Genomic DNA, 16,907 nt, shown 5'->3' on the forward strand with positions numbered 1-16,907 from the left:
TAAACTGGGTATATGCACACAAAGTGGTTGAAAAATGAGGACTGTATATTTTTATGATTCTGTAGCTCAAGAATCTCAAACAAGTAACAACTCATGCCCTAACTACTGACGAGAGGCTGTGCAAGAATAATAAAATTTCCCCAGATCACTGGAAATTGCCTGAATGCTCCTCCTGCTGTTTGAAACAGATATTTCCCCATCAAGAGATAATTTTTAAAATGAGTGAAGTCCATCTAGTGGAATCTAAATATTTCATTCAACACCTTCTAGTGACAATTACATTGCAGTATAATACACTGTCTTTCAGCTGGTTGTATCACACGCCAACAAAAACAATGAAATTTGAAGTAAATATGGATGCTCTATCCTTAACTGCTCTATGCTGTCTCAGTATTTACTGGGATCTCAGATCCTGTGCTTTAATACTACGTACAGGTTGAACCTCTCTAGCCCAGCACCACTGGGACCTGACTGATGCCAAATGAGAGAATTTGATGGACCAAAAGAATTCAAGATTCTCTAGCAGCATTACTAACACTTCCAACGCTTACCAGGCTTGTAGAAGACAGGTAGGGATAAATTATAGCTAAATAACAGCAAAAACATTGAGAGCCAGGACTTGCGGCTTTAAACAAGCTTCATGAGACCATGAAAAACTTGATCACACCCATTATAAGTGGTTGTCCAGCTAACTAAAATTATGCCGGATTACGGGTGTTGCTGGATAAGAATGTGCTGGATCAGAGAGGTTCAACCTGTAGAACAGGGTCAGAAATTATGGTGTCAGCTTTCACTTTGATACTGTCCAACAAAAGCCATCAAATTCAATGTTAACATTACATAAACTTTTTTGTGAGTTAATCTATTTTTACACTTCATTTTGGGGGCAAAAAAAATGCAAGGATTCTGCCAAGGAAAACCAAAAACCTTTCCTGTACATTTCTGCCAGCTGACACATCATGTCTGCAAAGGAGTGCCTCACTCTAGAAATTCTTTTCATCTAAGAAACCTCTGGGACTAATGAAATATATGCTACATTGTGAACATTTACCAGAAGTATGGCAGCACACAGCTGACATGATATAGTAGCTCTTTAAAGACAGACTCAGATCGGAGATTGGCGTGTACATTGAAATGTTTACATTGCCTTGTCCTGGTTAAGATCCTCTGAAAGGAACCAGTAAGAAAAGGAGGATATATTTTTCCCTTTAGAAACGATCCATTCTGAAGACAGATATCAGGCATAACACTGAGTCCTGCTAATTCTGATTTGTGCTCTTCTAGTGACAAAAAGGAGTCATATAGACACAAACAACTATGTATTTCTCCCAGCGCAGGAGGAATTCCCAGGTGGCATACTGCTAGCACTACCTATATCCCTCTGCCTCAGCATAAGGGGTGTGGAAGAAATGGAGTGGCCCCATTTGGAACACTGCAGCCAGAGGGTCATTTACAGCACCCTTAAAGGTAATTGAAAATACACCAAGGGACAAACCTGTCTCTTCTTTGCTCCCAGTGAGGAGGCACAGCCAGCTAGTTTGTGGGCTCCTTAATTTTGCAGTACCAGGCAGTGAGCCCGGGTGCAGCACCAGACTGAGACCATTGTACTTCATGCTATGATCCAATAAAGGAAATGAAGACTTCCTCTCTTGGCACAGGTTGGAACACTTGAAGCAGGTGGAAGAGTCCCTGTATAAATCTAGACAGCAAAGTCAAAGAAAATATTTCCCATAAAATGTGATCTTTATGGAAATCCAGAAATTACAGTTCGCATGCTCAGCAGTGCATCTCTACTACTCTGTTATTCTATTATCTCTATTCCTTTGCTATTATACAGATGCCTATGTGACAAAAATGTAAATAATTATTTTACCTCATAAAAATCTCAAAATATGGGATGAAATTCTGAAATTTCCGATCACGAAACAGATCATTATGTTTTCTGCAGAGTAAAAGTATTAACCTGAGTAACCTGGCCAAGTTCTAACTTAGGCAACAACAAACTCAAGTTCTTTCACTTTCTAAATGAACATGGTATTATTCCTCTCCTAGCCATAAAAATAACTGATGTGTTGCCATTACAAAGCAGTAGCCACACTTTAGTCTAGAAGTGGATGTAGTGGGTATATGTGTTTGCATGCGCCCATGCGCAAGCAAGCAGGAGAAAGAGAGAAAGTGGGTGGGTATATGTGTGAGAGAGACTATCTACTAAAGTAGGTTGGAACGTTTCAAGGTGGAAGCTTATTGATGGATATTAAGTTACTTACACGTATTGTGATGCAAGATTAGTTTTGTGATGAGACAACTGTGTAAAGGCATTTATTAGATCACAGCAGATGACCAAAAGTACCAAACACATAGTGTGCTGCACATGTGACACCCTGAAATGTTTAGTATCGGAGGGGTAGCCGTGTTAGTCTGGATCTGTAACAGCAACAAAGGGTCCTGTGGCACCTTATAGACTAACAGAAAAGTTTTGAGCATGAGCTTTCGTGAGCACAGACTCACTTCATCAGATGCTGGTCTTGGAAATCTGCAGGGCCAGGTATAAATAAACCAGAGCAATGGTGGGGTTAACAAGGTTAGCTCAGTCAGCAAGGGTGAGGCTTACTACCAGCAGTTGATCTGGAGGTGTGAACACCAAGGGAGGGGAAGCTGCTTCTGTATTTAGCCAGCCATTCGCAGTCTTTGCTTAAGCCAGAGCTGAGGGTGTCGAATTTGCAGATGAATTGTAGCTCAGAAATTTCTCTTTGGAGTCTGGTCCTGAAATTTCTTTGCTGTAGGATAGCTACTTTTAAGTCTGCTACTGTGTGGCCTGGGAGATTGAAGTGCTCTCCTACAGGTTTTTGTATATTGCCATTTCTGATATCTGATTTGTGTGCGTTTATTCTTTTACGTAGAGACTGTCCAGTTTGTCCGATGTATATAGCAGAGGGGCATTGCTGGCACATGATGGCATAAATTATATTGGTAGATGTGCAGCTGAATGAACCCATGATGGTGTGGCTGATCTGGTTAGGTCCTGTAATGGTGTTGCTGATGTACATATGTGGGCAGAACTGGCAACGAGGTTTATTGCATGGATGGGTCCCTGAGTTAGAGTGACTGTGGTGCGGTGTATAGTTGCTGGTTAGGATTTGCTTCAGGTTGGCAGGTTGTCTGTGGGCAAGGACTGGTCTGCCTCCCAAGGCCTGTGAAAGTGGGGGATCACTGTCCAGGATGGGTTATAAATCCCTGATGGTGGTAGAGGTTTTAGCTGAGGACTGTAGGTGATGGCTAGTGGTGTTCTGTTGGTTTCTCTCTTGGGCTTGTCCTGTAGTAAGAGGCTTCGTGGCACACGTCTGGCTCTGTTGATCTGTTTTTTCACTTCCTCAGGTGGGTATTGCAGTTTCAAGAATCCTTGGTAGAGATCCTGTAGGTGTTTGTCTCTGTCAGAGGGGTTGGAGCAAATGCAGTTATATCTTAGTGCTTGGCTGTAGACAATGGATCGTTTGGTGTGTCTGGGATGGAAGATGGAGGCATGAAGGTAGGCGTAGCGGTCAGTAGGTTTACAGTACAGTGTGGTATTGATGTGGCCATCATGTATTAGCACTGTGGTGTCCAGGATGTGGATCTCCTGTGTGGACTGTTCCAGGCTGAGGTTTATGTTGGGGTGAAAGTTGTTGAAGTACCGGTGGAATTCCTCCAGAGTCTCCTTCCCATGGGTCCAGATGATGAAGATGTCATCAATGTAGCGTAAGTAGAGACAGGGTGTTAGTGGATGAGAGCTAAGGAAGCGCTGTTCTAGGTCGGCCATGAAAATATTGGCATATTGAGGGGCCATGTGGGTACCCATAGCTGTGCCGCTGATTTGGAGGTATATATCGTCGCCAAATCTGAAATAGTTTACCAGGTGTTTGTCCCCGCATCTTTTTACATATTGGCAATTTATGAACTACAGATAATTTAGGTACCCTGAGATCTACACAGATAACCACATGTACACTACTACACTATACTCCTGGGTGTCTGAAAGTTTTTGGTGTGGATAGAAATCACAAGGAACGCTGGGATGTCATATTCAGAGCTACTGAAAAGTATAGCTGGTTGACTGCTATTTGGCGAATTTCTTATTTGAAGCATTTGGCTATTTTTCTTCAAATTATCGGACATATCACTTTTCTAGTATTCTGTCAATTTTAATATTTAATGGGTATCAACTGTTGCATAAATAAACCACACGTATTTAGGGAATGCTGATTCAATCACTATCCTTGCCATTAGCATTTTGCTCAGCTGAAATACACTTAATGCTGCCTGTGAATAAGTACTTTATTTTGTTCATTTAATTGTCTTCCCCTTATGAGCAAGGTGTAAAATTTACTTCTAAAATATCAAACAGCTTATTCATCTGCCTTATCTGTTACTTTCTCAGATGGTCATAAGTTCAGGCAGGATGCAAACTTGCATCAGTTTAGTCATTTTCAGGTCACTGGACTTTTTTTTTTTTTCCCTGTCCACAAAAAGGTAAAAAATTCCATTCCACTAGGACCATAAAAGTTGCATACCATCCTAATGGGCCACAGACTTGCATATAAGGAATTTGTGAGGATGTGAAGAAGCCAATGCTGCACTACAACTTTTGGCTATGCTACATATTGGAGGTAAAAAGGGCTGCTCCACTTTGCAAATTAGCACAAAAAAAAAAAAACCAACCACCCCCCCAACAACTGGGAGTGCTATATGAGTTTATATTTAATGTTGAATCTGATTGCATCTGATGAAGTGGGTCTTTGCCCATGAAAGCTCATGCTCTAAAATATCTGTTAGTCTGTAAGGTACCACAGGACTTCTAGTTGTTTTTGTGGGTATAGACTAACATAGCTACCCCCTCTGATACTTATTCTGCTCTGGTCTCTTATCAGCCCACCACTCGAGTTTTTACTTCCAGCCAAGAAGAAAAGCATTGAAATACCACATCAAAGATAATTCTTGTAATATTCCTTGTCCAACCAAATGTAAATAAGAAATGACAAAATCTTACTTTGAGAAACTGGGCTAACATATTGTGAGAACAGAAATCTGATTCAAAGGGGTCATATTAGCTTAAGGACATTATGTGTCTCAATCAAGCTGACAAAACCACCAAATCTGGTATGGTTTGCCCATTCATCATGTTACCAGTTATACTTTTTAATTCATCTATGTCTGCCATTTGTACAGTGAATCACAGATTAGGTCTGGGTTCCTGGGGGGGTTATTGGGGCTCCAATGAGAGAAAGACCATCATTTAAACAGACAGACACACACCTGTCAAACAGGACCTTCAGGGCAGTATAGCATGCACAGACCATAAACACAATACTTTCCAGGTGACAGCTGAAACAACACATTACAGTTCAAATAGCACAGCCTATGAAATCCATCCAAAAAATATAATTTGCTCCTCCACACCAGTGGGGGCGGTTCATATACAAAACCCCTCAAAATACTGAGAATGACTCCTTGACCTCACCGCCCAATAAAATGTGTGATGTGTCCGTTCCTTTTTTAAGTGTGAGCTCTGCAGCACCCTGTTTCTTATTCTAACATTGTTCCAGATGTTCCAATAGCAGACATTGGTTTCTCCTTGATAGCCAATGGAGATCTCTGCTTTCCAAGTGTCTATAAACCCATCATTATAAGGGAGGCAAGTCTTGCTTTTCCCAGCATCCTTGCTAATTACTTGCCTGCTGCCAGGAAACTTTCACCTATGTTTATCTTCAGAATCAAAATTTAAACAAATGTCCACTACACTTTATTAAAAAAATAAATAATAATAATAAAAAAAAAAATTCAAGCACCACCAAAAGCAGTTGCTGTCTAAACGACAAAGTTACTAGGTAACACTGTGACATTCCTTTCAATGCTCAAATATAAACATTTACAAAAATAAACCAACAGCAAGAGAGAGTATATAAATGATGGGAATCCACATGTATTTTGGATCCACTGACTCCAAGAGACGCACAAAGTTTATGATTTTGGTAACAAACCATGACATTTTGAGTGATAAGCTTTCTAAAATTATCTGGAGCCTCCTGCTTGTGATTTACTTTTTTATTCTGGAGTTCTTTCATCCTTGAAAGAAATCTGCAAAAGACGTTTGCAATTTAGGGCCCTCACTACTTTACAGCTTTGCCATTTATGCTAGTAATCAGTTAAGCTGAGGTTGACTCATGTACAAACATAAAAACTGCTGCTGCTGCCACACTAGCATCCCAAACACACTTGACAAAATTAATCTGCTGCCAAAAAACTGCAAATAAAGTGCATTTCTGAGCTTGCCTGAAACAAGAGAAAAGAGCTGAACACTGGGAAAGAGAAAGTAAATATTACTTTTAAAAAGCTACTTGCGGGAGCTGCCATCCCGTGATCACACTACAAAAAGTCTCCAACCACCCTGCCCTTTCGTTCTCCATCACTGTGTTGTCTTTTTCTCAAGGGTACACGGAAGCACACAACGTACATGAACAGCACAGGCTCACCTTACCTTTTCAGTATCTACTTTCTCTATTGTCACAGTGCTAGAGTACAACTTTTTCAGATGCAGAGACAGGCAGATTTGTTGTAAGCAGTAAAGCCAGCACTTTGGGACTGAAGTGGAGTCCAGCAGGTACTCAGTAATATATACAGATTAGTCAGAGAAAAGAACACCAACTTCATGACTCAGTGATTCTCCACTAAAGTTTTCTAGCAACGTCATAATAAGAGTCCTCTAGAGTTACTGAGAATTCCTCAGTGTGCTTAATAAAAGAGAAGAAGTTACCACATTTCTGAAAACTGCAGTGTTTTTCCTATTGCTTATCCCCTTCACTTTTCAGGATAGTCTTTTGAATCACTACAGGCTTAAGGTTTAAATTAGTCTCTCCTTTGAGCCCCGAGGGTTTGAATTTTTTTTTTAAACTTTTGCCCAAAAAAACTTAAGCTGAACGTTACCATCGCACAGCAATACTCTCTTTTTCCAATACTTCTGCGTCCCTTTCCATTACAAACTGTGCAGACATCTCTAATAAATCAAGAACAAGCTGCATGTGAGCAAAAAGGAAACAGCCTGGATTCTCTGGAATTAACACATTCCTGAAATGGCAGCAATTAGAATTTTTTCCACTGGAGGTGGGGTTAACCTTCCTGCAAACGCACACAGGTTGTTTACATTTCCTAGCCAGTTACTTTTCTTTAACTCTAATGTACAAGGGCAAAACAGAGTACTACATCTGCACATTTTAAACAGCCTAGAATGGGGGAGTGTGTGCGGGAAGTGGGGATTTATGCTACAGGTGATTTTTTCCCCTTTAAATAGCCTTTATACTTCTCCCTTGGAACTCAGTAGCATTCCGACCGTCAGTGTTACAGACTTTTCAGATCAGAATTAAAGTAGGGGCTCACTTCAGAGCATTTAAACTGTTCTATTAAGTGCCTCTGTCACATGTTTCATAAATATCCTATTTGGCCTTGCTTAGGGTGGCCATATGCAGTGCAGCAGGTTTGCAGAAATTTTGGTGGTGCTCAAAATTGCCAGAGCCCACACCTCCCCACCACCCCCCTAAGGTTCTGGGAGGGAGTCTGGGTGCAGGAGGACTTCTGGGGGTGCAGGCTCTGGGCTAGGGCAGGATATTAGTAGACAGGCTTTCAGAGGCGTTTGGGTGCAGGAGATTGAAAGGTTGGGCTATGGGAGGCAGTCTAGATACATGAGGGATCTCAGGTACAGGCTCGGGGATAGAGTCTGGGTGCTGGCTGTAGGCGCTGGGTGGGACAGAGTGTGGTGGTGGTGCAGGAGGGAGTGAGGGGTGCAGGCTCTGGGAGGGATTCTGCGTACAGGAGGGATCAAAGGTACGGGCTCTGGGTGGGATGGGGACGGGGGTGTAGGAAGAAGTAAGGGCTGCAGGCTGGACGAGGCGTTGGAGTTTTGGGGTGGAAAGGGGGTGAGGGAGGGAGTGCAGGCATCCCCTGAGAAGGAGTGGACTGTGTGAGAGGGTTCAGAGGAAGGGTGTGGGTTGTGCAGTGCCTACCTGAGACCCCCTGTTCTGGCAGCAGCTCCTGGGGAGGTGAGGGTCTCTCTGAATGCTGCCACCCACCTGCTGCCTCCGAGTTCCCACCCTGTGCACCCCATAGCCCTGTGTACTGTCCCTGGGTGATTTAAGATGGCCTGGGCAGGCACCACCACCACAGGCAGTGCCGTGCCAGCCTGCACATGCGTATCGGTGACCCGAAGGGTGGGGAAGTCTCTGTGTATTGCTCCAAAGACTCCACAGTGGAGCAGTACCTGGAGACACCCCACCTCCCCAGACTGCAGGGATGTGGCTACAGCTGCACAGAGCAAGCACCAGAAAGTTGCTGTAGCCCCACAGCTGGAGGTGGCCACAGGGGTGCCCAGCAGCGTTCCCTGTAAGCTGTGCATTTATGCAGCTGCTCATGAGAGATTCTAATGCAGCCATGATGCTGAGCAGAGTGCTCATAGCTAGGATTGGGTTTCTCCTGGTGGTGCACATTCACACATGCCTCAGTACACATCACAAACGTTATTCCACACATGGATGGAAAAGATTAGAGGGAACATTGGTCCCTGGGCATTTTACATTGCCCAGAGCAGCAGGTAGAGCTGGGGACACATGAGGGGGAGGAGGAGGCAGCATGAGGATGTGGGGAGAGACACAACCCCCAAACTTTGGTGGAACCAGGCCCATGGACCAGGGGTCCATATAACTTGCCTCCTAGGGTCAGATGTCCTGTTCTTAAAGAGGCATCCTTAAACCTGCCTACTGGGGTGCCAACTTGTTTTTTAAAAATGGGCAAAACTGTCCCATCATTTCTTTTTCACCTGTATCAGTACTGGTCGATCCTCCTGCCAGCCAGATCCCCGCTCACCAGCCACCTCTCCACCAGCAGTGTGTGTGTGTGGCGGGGGAGAAGTGCCCTGACCGACAATGGCATTGGGTGTGCAAGGTTGCTGAAGTTGTAGTGTGCAGGGCCAGCCACGCTCCCTGCTGGTCCATCAGCACAGCCCTGCTGCGTGCCAGTTCTCAGCCAGCAGGGATCCCACCACTGATCCCGTCTCTGCCCAGCACTGGCTATTCACTGTGGGCCTAGGGAGCATGGAGCTGCTCCATCCCTGAGACACCCTCCCCTGCTGAGACTCCTCTCTGGCCTTCAGAGAGATTTCCTGCACCCTGCAGCCTTAGGACTTAATCCATTCCTGCCCACATTTATAGCTGGGGGATCAGAGGGCGGTTAGATTATGTCTGTGGACAGCAGCAGCCTGGAGATGTTAACTACGTTTTGACACTGTGCAGGCAGGAAGGGGGACACTGCGTCCAGTCCAGCCACAGAGAAGAAGAGATGGGGTAGAGGGAGGGAGATTAGCTCTGCAAAGACATGGGCCAAGTCATCCCTCCCCCACTCTGCCGCTGTTAGCAGCTCCCATCCCTTCCCTTATGCACAGTGCCAAAAGGCTGCTGCTGGCCACATTTTGGTGAGAACCCTGCCAGAAATCTGGGGAGGTGGACACATGCGACCCACATGTCCCATACCATGTGTTGCATTGGGAAGATGCGGTGCCAAGTGGTAGGCGAAGTAGACCCATCCTGGGGGCCCAGCCAGACATGGAAAGGGGAGAGCACTGGGCAGGAAGGGTTGGGTCAATTAGTCATCCCCGTGTGAGAGAGATGCATGGGAGCAGCACCACGTCCCCTTTGGGAACCCTAAAGCCTTAAAGATAAGAAGGTTAATAAAAATAGTGCATCTATACAGCATTTCTTTTTAACAGGGGCTCAGGCAACTTGATGTTAATTTGAGTGTTTGAACTGCATAGTTCTGATTGTCATTGAACTCATTTCAGTCTGGAGTAATTTTGCCAGGTGTCTCGTATCCAGCTTAGGAAAATACGGTCATGCTAGTTAGAGTCCAGAATGATACCCAGTGCTCAATCCTGTTCTCCCCCACAGGAAATAAAACTTATTTGCAATGCCAACAACTGCAGAATGTTAACTTATTCCCAACTAATTGATTTTTTGATTGATTCCTTGACCACCCACTGCACTTGCTGATATTTGACAGCTCGGAATAGTGACAAATGAGGAGGAGAACAACATACTTCTTACTGAAATGCATTGGTATTGGAACTCCTCCTGGATGTCAGAGCCCACTGGATCTTCCGGTGTATGCATACAGTTCTACACAGCTTCTCCTGCTCTTTAAAGATGAAGTGGACTATAGAATAAGTTTTATTCTGAATTACTTCATATTGCTGAAGTTCACAATAAGGCTATGTCTACATTACAGTGATCCTTCAACAGAAGTTCTTCCAGAAGATCTATTCCGAAGAAACTTCTTTAGAAAGATTGTCCACATGCAAAAAAGCAGATAAAAAAAAAACCCAATCCATTCTTTCCGTAGAGATCGGTTGATAAAAGGGCCCCCTGGGTGTCTACAAATGTTTTTTTTTTCTGAAAGCCCAGCTGCCCTTTACTCTAGTGACTTGCCTGTTTGCACTGCCTGTGGGTTACCAAGCTAAGTGCAACCCCCTAGCAGCTGTCCCCACTTTCTCCCAAGTGGCTGCTTCCCTGTTCCTTGCCATAGGGCCCCTCCCTACCGCACTCCTATTGGCTGCCAGCAGAGAGAGAGAGAGAGAGAGAGTGAGTGTGTGTGTGTGTGTGTGTGCGGGAGAACCATCTGAGACACGGCCTCCTCTGTTTCTCTCAGGCAGCGTGAGCAGAGCGCACATCAACACACAACCTGGCCCTGCCCCTCCTCCACCTCCCCACACCTCACTGCCCCCAGGACTGGTGGTAACATCATGTTTAAACAATCTGCTTAAAGAGCCTACATATCTCCTCCAGCAGGCTCTTTAAACAGACAGTGCCTGCTGCTTAAGGAGCTGTCTCTTTAAATTTCAGGTCCCTGGTCTGCAACATACCAGACAATTAGCCTGTTTCTTTTTAAAAAAAAAAAAAAAAAAAAATCACAATGCTCTTCAGGGAGCTAAAAAAGGGACAGTCCCAGCTAAAATGGGAAGGATGGTCACCCTAGCAAGGGGGCATATTAGTTACATAATTAACAATGAGGGAAAACCAACTATCTCCAGCATTTGAAAGCCATGTATGCATTCCAGTCCCTGTTCCACCAAAGGTGATAAAATAAAAAGTAGCCAAAACAGAGCAATAACAGCAAAAGATTTTGTTTTCCAGGCTACTAGAAGAGTTTAAATTGCATAACACAAATGAAAGAAAATTGCTTTCCTTTAGGTAACCAGTACAGCCTTAAAAAACTAGACTGGTAGCCACCCTCACAGTAAATTGCCTCTGATCCAATTACCACAACTAGACGAGTACTCACAGCCTGGAAGGCATGGCTCAGGTAACAGGACATACAAGCTTTCTACACAATAATGTTGACTGCTTCAGTTTTTTGACTACAGGAAAGCCTTTTGGTCTTCGAGCAATTAAAATTACATAATTAGACTTGCTATTGCATTGCTTTTTGATTACAAAGAGCCTATGAACAAGAAGGCAGCTAAAACACAGGAGCCTGAGACATACTTACAGGGCTTGTCTACACTGTCTCAGTGACCTCCTTCTTTTGTCTTTTTATTCCATTTCCCACTGCTTTGCATTTATTCAGCCTTTCCTGCCATTCGTCCTCACTTCTCACTGTTACCAGTCCAGGTAAATTTTTATGACTGTGTGAGAGTACAGTCATAACAGCAATTGTATTATATTTTTCTGACCCAGTCAGAATGCCAGGATATTGGTGCTTGCCCTTACTTTGTTTAGCAATTTGCACTCCTTTACTAGTCAAAGAAAAAGAGCTCCTTGTACTTTTCTCCTATTCTACTTCCTCATAAGCAGCATCTTACAAAAATTGTCTTTGTCTTTTGCTCTAATTCCCCTATCCAAAGAATATATTTTAATTTTTTTCTTAATAGAACTTAAGGTCCCCTGTTATGGTGTGTTGAGGGTCCTATAGGGTTTTAATGGTCAAGAGAAGGAACTTGAAAAGAGAGTAACAGGTCTTGTTACAGCTTACTCTGACTGGCTTTAAGACTGTCTTTTATATCAGTGGGGTTATACAAAGGTTTCCGGGGTACATCAACTCATTTAGATATCTGTATCATTTTACAACAGGTTATATACAAAACATTCACAAAGTCAATACGAACTAGAATTTTATACGATATATAAGGTGCAGTGAAATGTAAACATAATATTTATATTCCAATTGACTTATTCTATAATTGTATGGTCAACATGAGAAAGTAAGTAATTTTTCAGTAATCATGTGCTGTGACACTTTCGTATTTTTATGTCTAATTTTGCAAGCAAGTACTGGTTGCACCTCCTTTGTCCAGCATGGTCAGGACCTGAGAGGTCTCGAACAAGAGGATTTGACAGACCAGGGGAGGTCCAGGGATTCTGTCCCAAAACAGCCCTGCACTCCTAGCTATGGCCCCAGACTACAGCTTCCTTCCTCTGAGACTTGGCCCCAGCTGGGTCTCCCCAGGGCTGCCACGGACGTCTAGCGCATACCCACCCCCAGGCTGCTGGTGCCCTCTCATCCTGGAACATCCATGGTCTTGCTGGACCACTGGTGTTGCCACACAAGAGAGTACCAGATTTGAGAAGTGCAACCTGTAGCTTTTAAAGGAGGTGAAGCTTGGGGTACCCAAGATAAATCAGACTCCTAAAAGGAGTACAATAGTCTGAAAAGGTTGAGAATTGCATCTTTATATTGTTGCTTCTTTCATACTGACTTCTAACCATAAATTTTGAGTAGTGGTCTTCCGCAATGCAACTCAAAGCATATTTTCCAACACTGCTCTAAGCCAGAGAAACAATTAAGTTCTATGTGGGTAAAGTGCTAGGTGACTTTCCTAAAAGGATAACAGAGCTAGTAGTGTAGTCCCTAAATTGTGCTTCCCAGTTCCTCATGCTAGTCCCTGCCCATATTCCCCTCACCGCCTTGACACCACTCATATTGTAATGCTGTGCATCTCAGATCCTTCAATTAGTTAGATTTTGGTAAATTACAGCAGCTGGAACAGTAACTATTGCCAGGCACTTCACAACCCCAACCTTTGAGTCAGGTTCCTCCTCCCGCAGCTTTGCTCCCTCTGACTTGAAAAGGCTTCCCAGTAGCAGTCCATGGACTGATCTATTCATAGTAATTGCTGCCCTCCTCCATATCAATAAACGGGTTATGTAGCCTGGTGGGGGGGGCATATTCTATATCTCTGTCACAGGTAGTAACTATTTCTCAAATTAGTTTACTTGTCAGAGTTTCCTCACTGATATGAAAGTAAGCCAAAAATTAAAACCTTGGATCTGAATCCTCTGGACTTGGATGTGTGTGAAATGTAGAGATGAGTCCAAATATTTCAGCTGAAGACTATCTCTGAAATCTGGGGACATTCTCCCATCAATTTGATAACAACAACATTTTTTCTACCAGAACTTTTTTGGAGTTTAGATAGGATTATTTGAAGGTATTGAGGCTTAGAAGGCATCCCCCCTCACGCTTCACCGCCCCCCCCAACTGCAGTACTTCATCTAGCTCCCAAAAGAGGATTTGATTTCTCAACAGTATCTGCGTCCTTTCTACATTAATTCAGTTTGACGCTTTCTTTTCATATGGACTTTCTAGTAGGGTGTGCCACGTATTTGTATAATGCTTGCAATGTAATTATGGCCTTTCTGATGGCAAAGGAGAGAAATAATTTGTCTTCAGGCTGCTAGACAATGGTGTCTGTGATCACACTTTAAAGCACAGCTCCATAAGTTGTTTTCAGAAAAATAAGAAAAAGGGACGAATCCAGCATGAGCTTTGCCGACAGAGGACTAAAGAAGGATAAAAACACTCTTGGGCGTGCAATTCTCCACATTTACCATCCCTGCCTTTACAAAAAGAAAGTGGATTGCTGCAAAAGTACTCCCTCCTTCCTTCCCCCAGCCATCCAAAAATCCCAGGAACACTTGTATTCTGAAACATGCAGCTCTGACTTCCTTATTTGGTTGCTGGAGCTGTTCTTTGTCTTGTTCAAACATTCTGGTAAAACTGCACGCCTCCCTCTATCCCCATGCCCTCCCCCCACTTCTACAGACAGTCTGACTTCAGCAGGTCACCCTGACTCAGCCTCCTTTGTAGTTCGCTAACCAATCCCGCATCGGTTATGCCCATTTAAGGAGTACCTTTCCTTTTGGAAATTATCAAGGCAAGAGGGAGTTTTCAGCTGTTTGGAAACTGCTCCGTTGCAGACACTGATGTCAGCATAAAACTGGGATTTCACAGAAATATTTTAATTGCTCAGAAACTAGAGAATCAGATTGCTACAGAACATGAGGCCACTTTTTAAAGAACATTGCAACTCAATTTGTGATCAATTTATTCTTCAGTTGTTCTCAGTTTAGCCTTGTACGTTTTAAATGTGCAGACACACAGTACTTCGTGGTTAGTCTAAACAGTCAGTATTTTTAATGTTCTGTAGTACTGGATGAGAATTAAAGAGTAATTGAAATTTAGAGAAGAGAGAAGAGAAAGAAGAGAAATTATGTTCTATATTCTTAAAAGAACCACTCCAAATAAACATTTTTCTGAACTACTTCTTTATATTCTGGAATGGAAATGAATCAGGCATTTACGCTGACAGTGAATCGTTTTAGGATTTCACTTTTTATCTGAGTAGAAAACCTATCTCAGGAAAAAATACAGTGGGCAAGCAGCTCTGTTAGCCCAGTGACACATATGAGACTAGACAAAGCCCTAGAAAGTGTACTGGAAGGAATAATCCTTCATTGTCAGGTGCTGAAGCAGACCACGTATCTGAGCATTTCCTACACTGATTATTAAAAAGTCCTCCCAGCATGCAAAGTACTCAGAAGACTCATATGAAAATATTGTAAGTACTGACAGACTAACTGAATATGACAATGTAAGGCAAGGTGCCAACAAGCAGGAGAGTGTAGACGAATGAATCTTGCTGTTCCACAATACTCTTCCCAATCTTTTAGGTTCAATTTTCTCGGACCATAGGGTTAAGGTTAATGGATCTTTTAAAATAATCACAGGCAGAGGGACTCTTTCAAAATAAAACAGGAGTATGAGAATAGTATTTTAAGCAGATATATCTGTAACCTATTATGCATTTCCTTCTGAGGCATCACAGCTCTTCAAGAATTTCCCCAGCCAATTAGACATACCTCCCAAGATTATATTAATTTGGTTGGCTTGTTTCAACTTTCATTATAGTATCACATAAATTCAAACAAAGAACACTTTGATGATTCTACATAATTACACCTTATTGTCCACTAAGTTAAGTAATTTAAAAATGGGATGAGAGATGGGCCATGTCATTTCTCATTCTCATCCTCTGTAAAGGCTAGAGCTGTAGCAGCACGACTCTATTTTACTACATTTCCATCATCCCAGCTTGGTGTTCATATTGATTGCTGATTCTGTGGACACAACCGTCCACTCTGTCATGAGTCCAAATGGAGTAACTGACCTCATAATGGATATACACAGAGCAGAAGGAATGTAAACATAAAACAAAACCACAACTCCATAAGAAGACAAGTAAACAGCCTTACCTCAGGGCATGCATAAAACTTCCAATTTGTAGACATGCAATGTAATTTAATTTACTGCCCTCAAATGGGCTCATTATCACTCGGAGTAGCCACTTCCTTACAGACTGAAATTTGCACAGCAGGCACCTCACTAACAAAATACAATTGCATTCCGAGATCAGACTTGTGATGAAACACAAAGAAATGCGGATACCATATAGCTCTCATAAGGCGGAAATGTGTGAGTGGCCATCACATGGCTCTGAGATTAGTATCAACCTGTCATGCTGTTAAATATTATCACTCCTTCCAGACAATCAGTATATTAATGTTTGACAATAATAAAATGGATCAAAAGATGCTCCACTGACCCCATTTACTGAACAGGATGCTCCTCATTAACACGTGAATTCACCAATAGTGCTTAATAATTTTATCTGTGTGTGTTTTTGGTTTATGTTACATCTTGAACATTTCAAAGTGCCATTTGGAGTTCAATAGGTTAATTTCCTGTCAATTAACACAAGATTTATTGGAACTGAATTCAGTATTGGACTTAGCATATCGGGGTATGCACAAGGAAAGTTATAACTCTCTGCAAAATCCACTGCTCCTGTCCACACAACTATCCACAAAGGTAGATTCACAATGTAGTGTAATGATTTGTCCTAGATGTTTTTATGAAGCCTTCTCTCTTCAAATGCAAGCAATTAACTCTATACTAACAAGGTTTGCACGAACCGTCATATCATTACCAGAAGCCTATTGCAAAGGATGAACAGTCTAATATTCCTGTGCCTAGAATAGTTTATAGTTGCTCACAATGATAAATTTTTAGAGAGACACAAATTCTCAATCACGGACTGCCAGTCCCCGGAGACTGGAAGATTATGTGCATGCTCTGGTGAATTGCCAGAGTTTAAGAGCCATGTATTTTTATACAGGTATGTGTTTATTTGCTGTACACACTCACATGTACCTACTTACTGTACGTAAACACCCACCATATCCAAACAATAAAATCTGATTAGATTCTGACTGTTTTTGGCACCTACTGGTTGAGAATGGTTCATTCTGAGAAAAAACAGTGATAGTTCATGATCCCACGTGAATAAAACATGAAATATATATATAAAAACACAAAACATCCTTTACAACTTCACTGAACACTGATCTTTTTACTCTATTGTATATAGAACAGTAGTATATCAATCATGACACCTTCATTTTGCATCATTTACATAGAGTGGCAGAACCTATATTAGCCAAAAATATTTCTCTCTCTCTCCAACAGCACTTGATACATTGCATTAGCCCTCATGTGCT

At 42.6% G+C, this 16,907-nt stretch overlaps 1 protein-coding gene across 9 annotated transcripts in view; it reads right to left on the bottom strand.

Annotated features, from left to right (window-relative positions):
• Positions 1-16,907, bottom strand: part of PALLD (palladin, cytoskeletal associated protein) — a 357,303-nt gene that overhangs the window by 93,152 nt on the left and 247,244 nt on the right. The window contains exon 1 of one of the 9 annotated variants that reach the window (XM_074993054.1): positions 6,512-6,667. The exons of 6 other annotated variants lie outside the window; for them this stretch is intronic. The gene's annotated coding sequence lies outside the window, so the exon portion shown is untranslated. Of the gene's footprint in view, positions 1-1,495; positions 1,637-6,511; positions 6,668-16,907 lie in introns of those variants that run through there. 2 more of the 9 variants (XM_074993056.1, XM_074993055.1) reach the window with 2 other exon arrangements.

This window comes from Carettochelys insculpta, chromosome 4 (assembly GCF_033958435.1).
Source record: "Carettochelys insculpta isolate YL-2023 chromosome 4, ASM3395843v1, whole genome shotgun sequence".
In the NCBI taxonomy this organism is placed as follows: Eukaryota; Metazoa; Chordata; order Testudines; family Carettochelyidae; genus Carettochelys; species Carettochelys insculpta.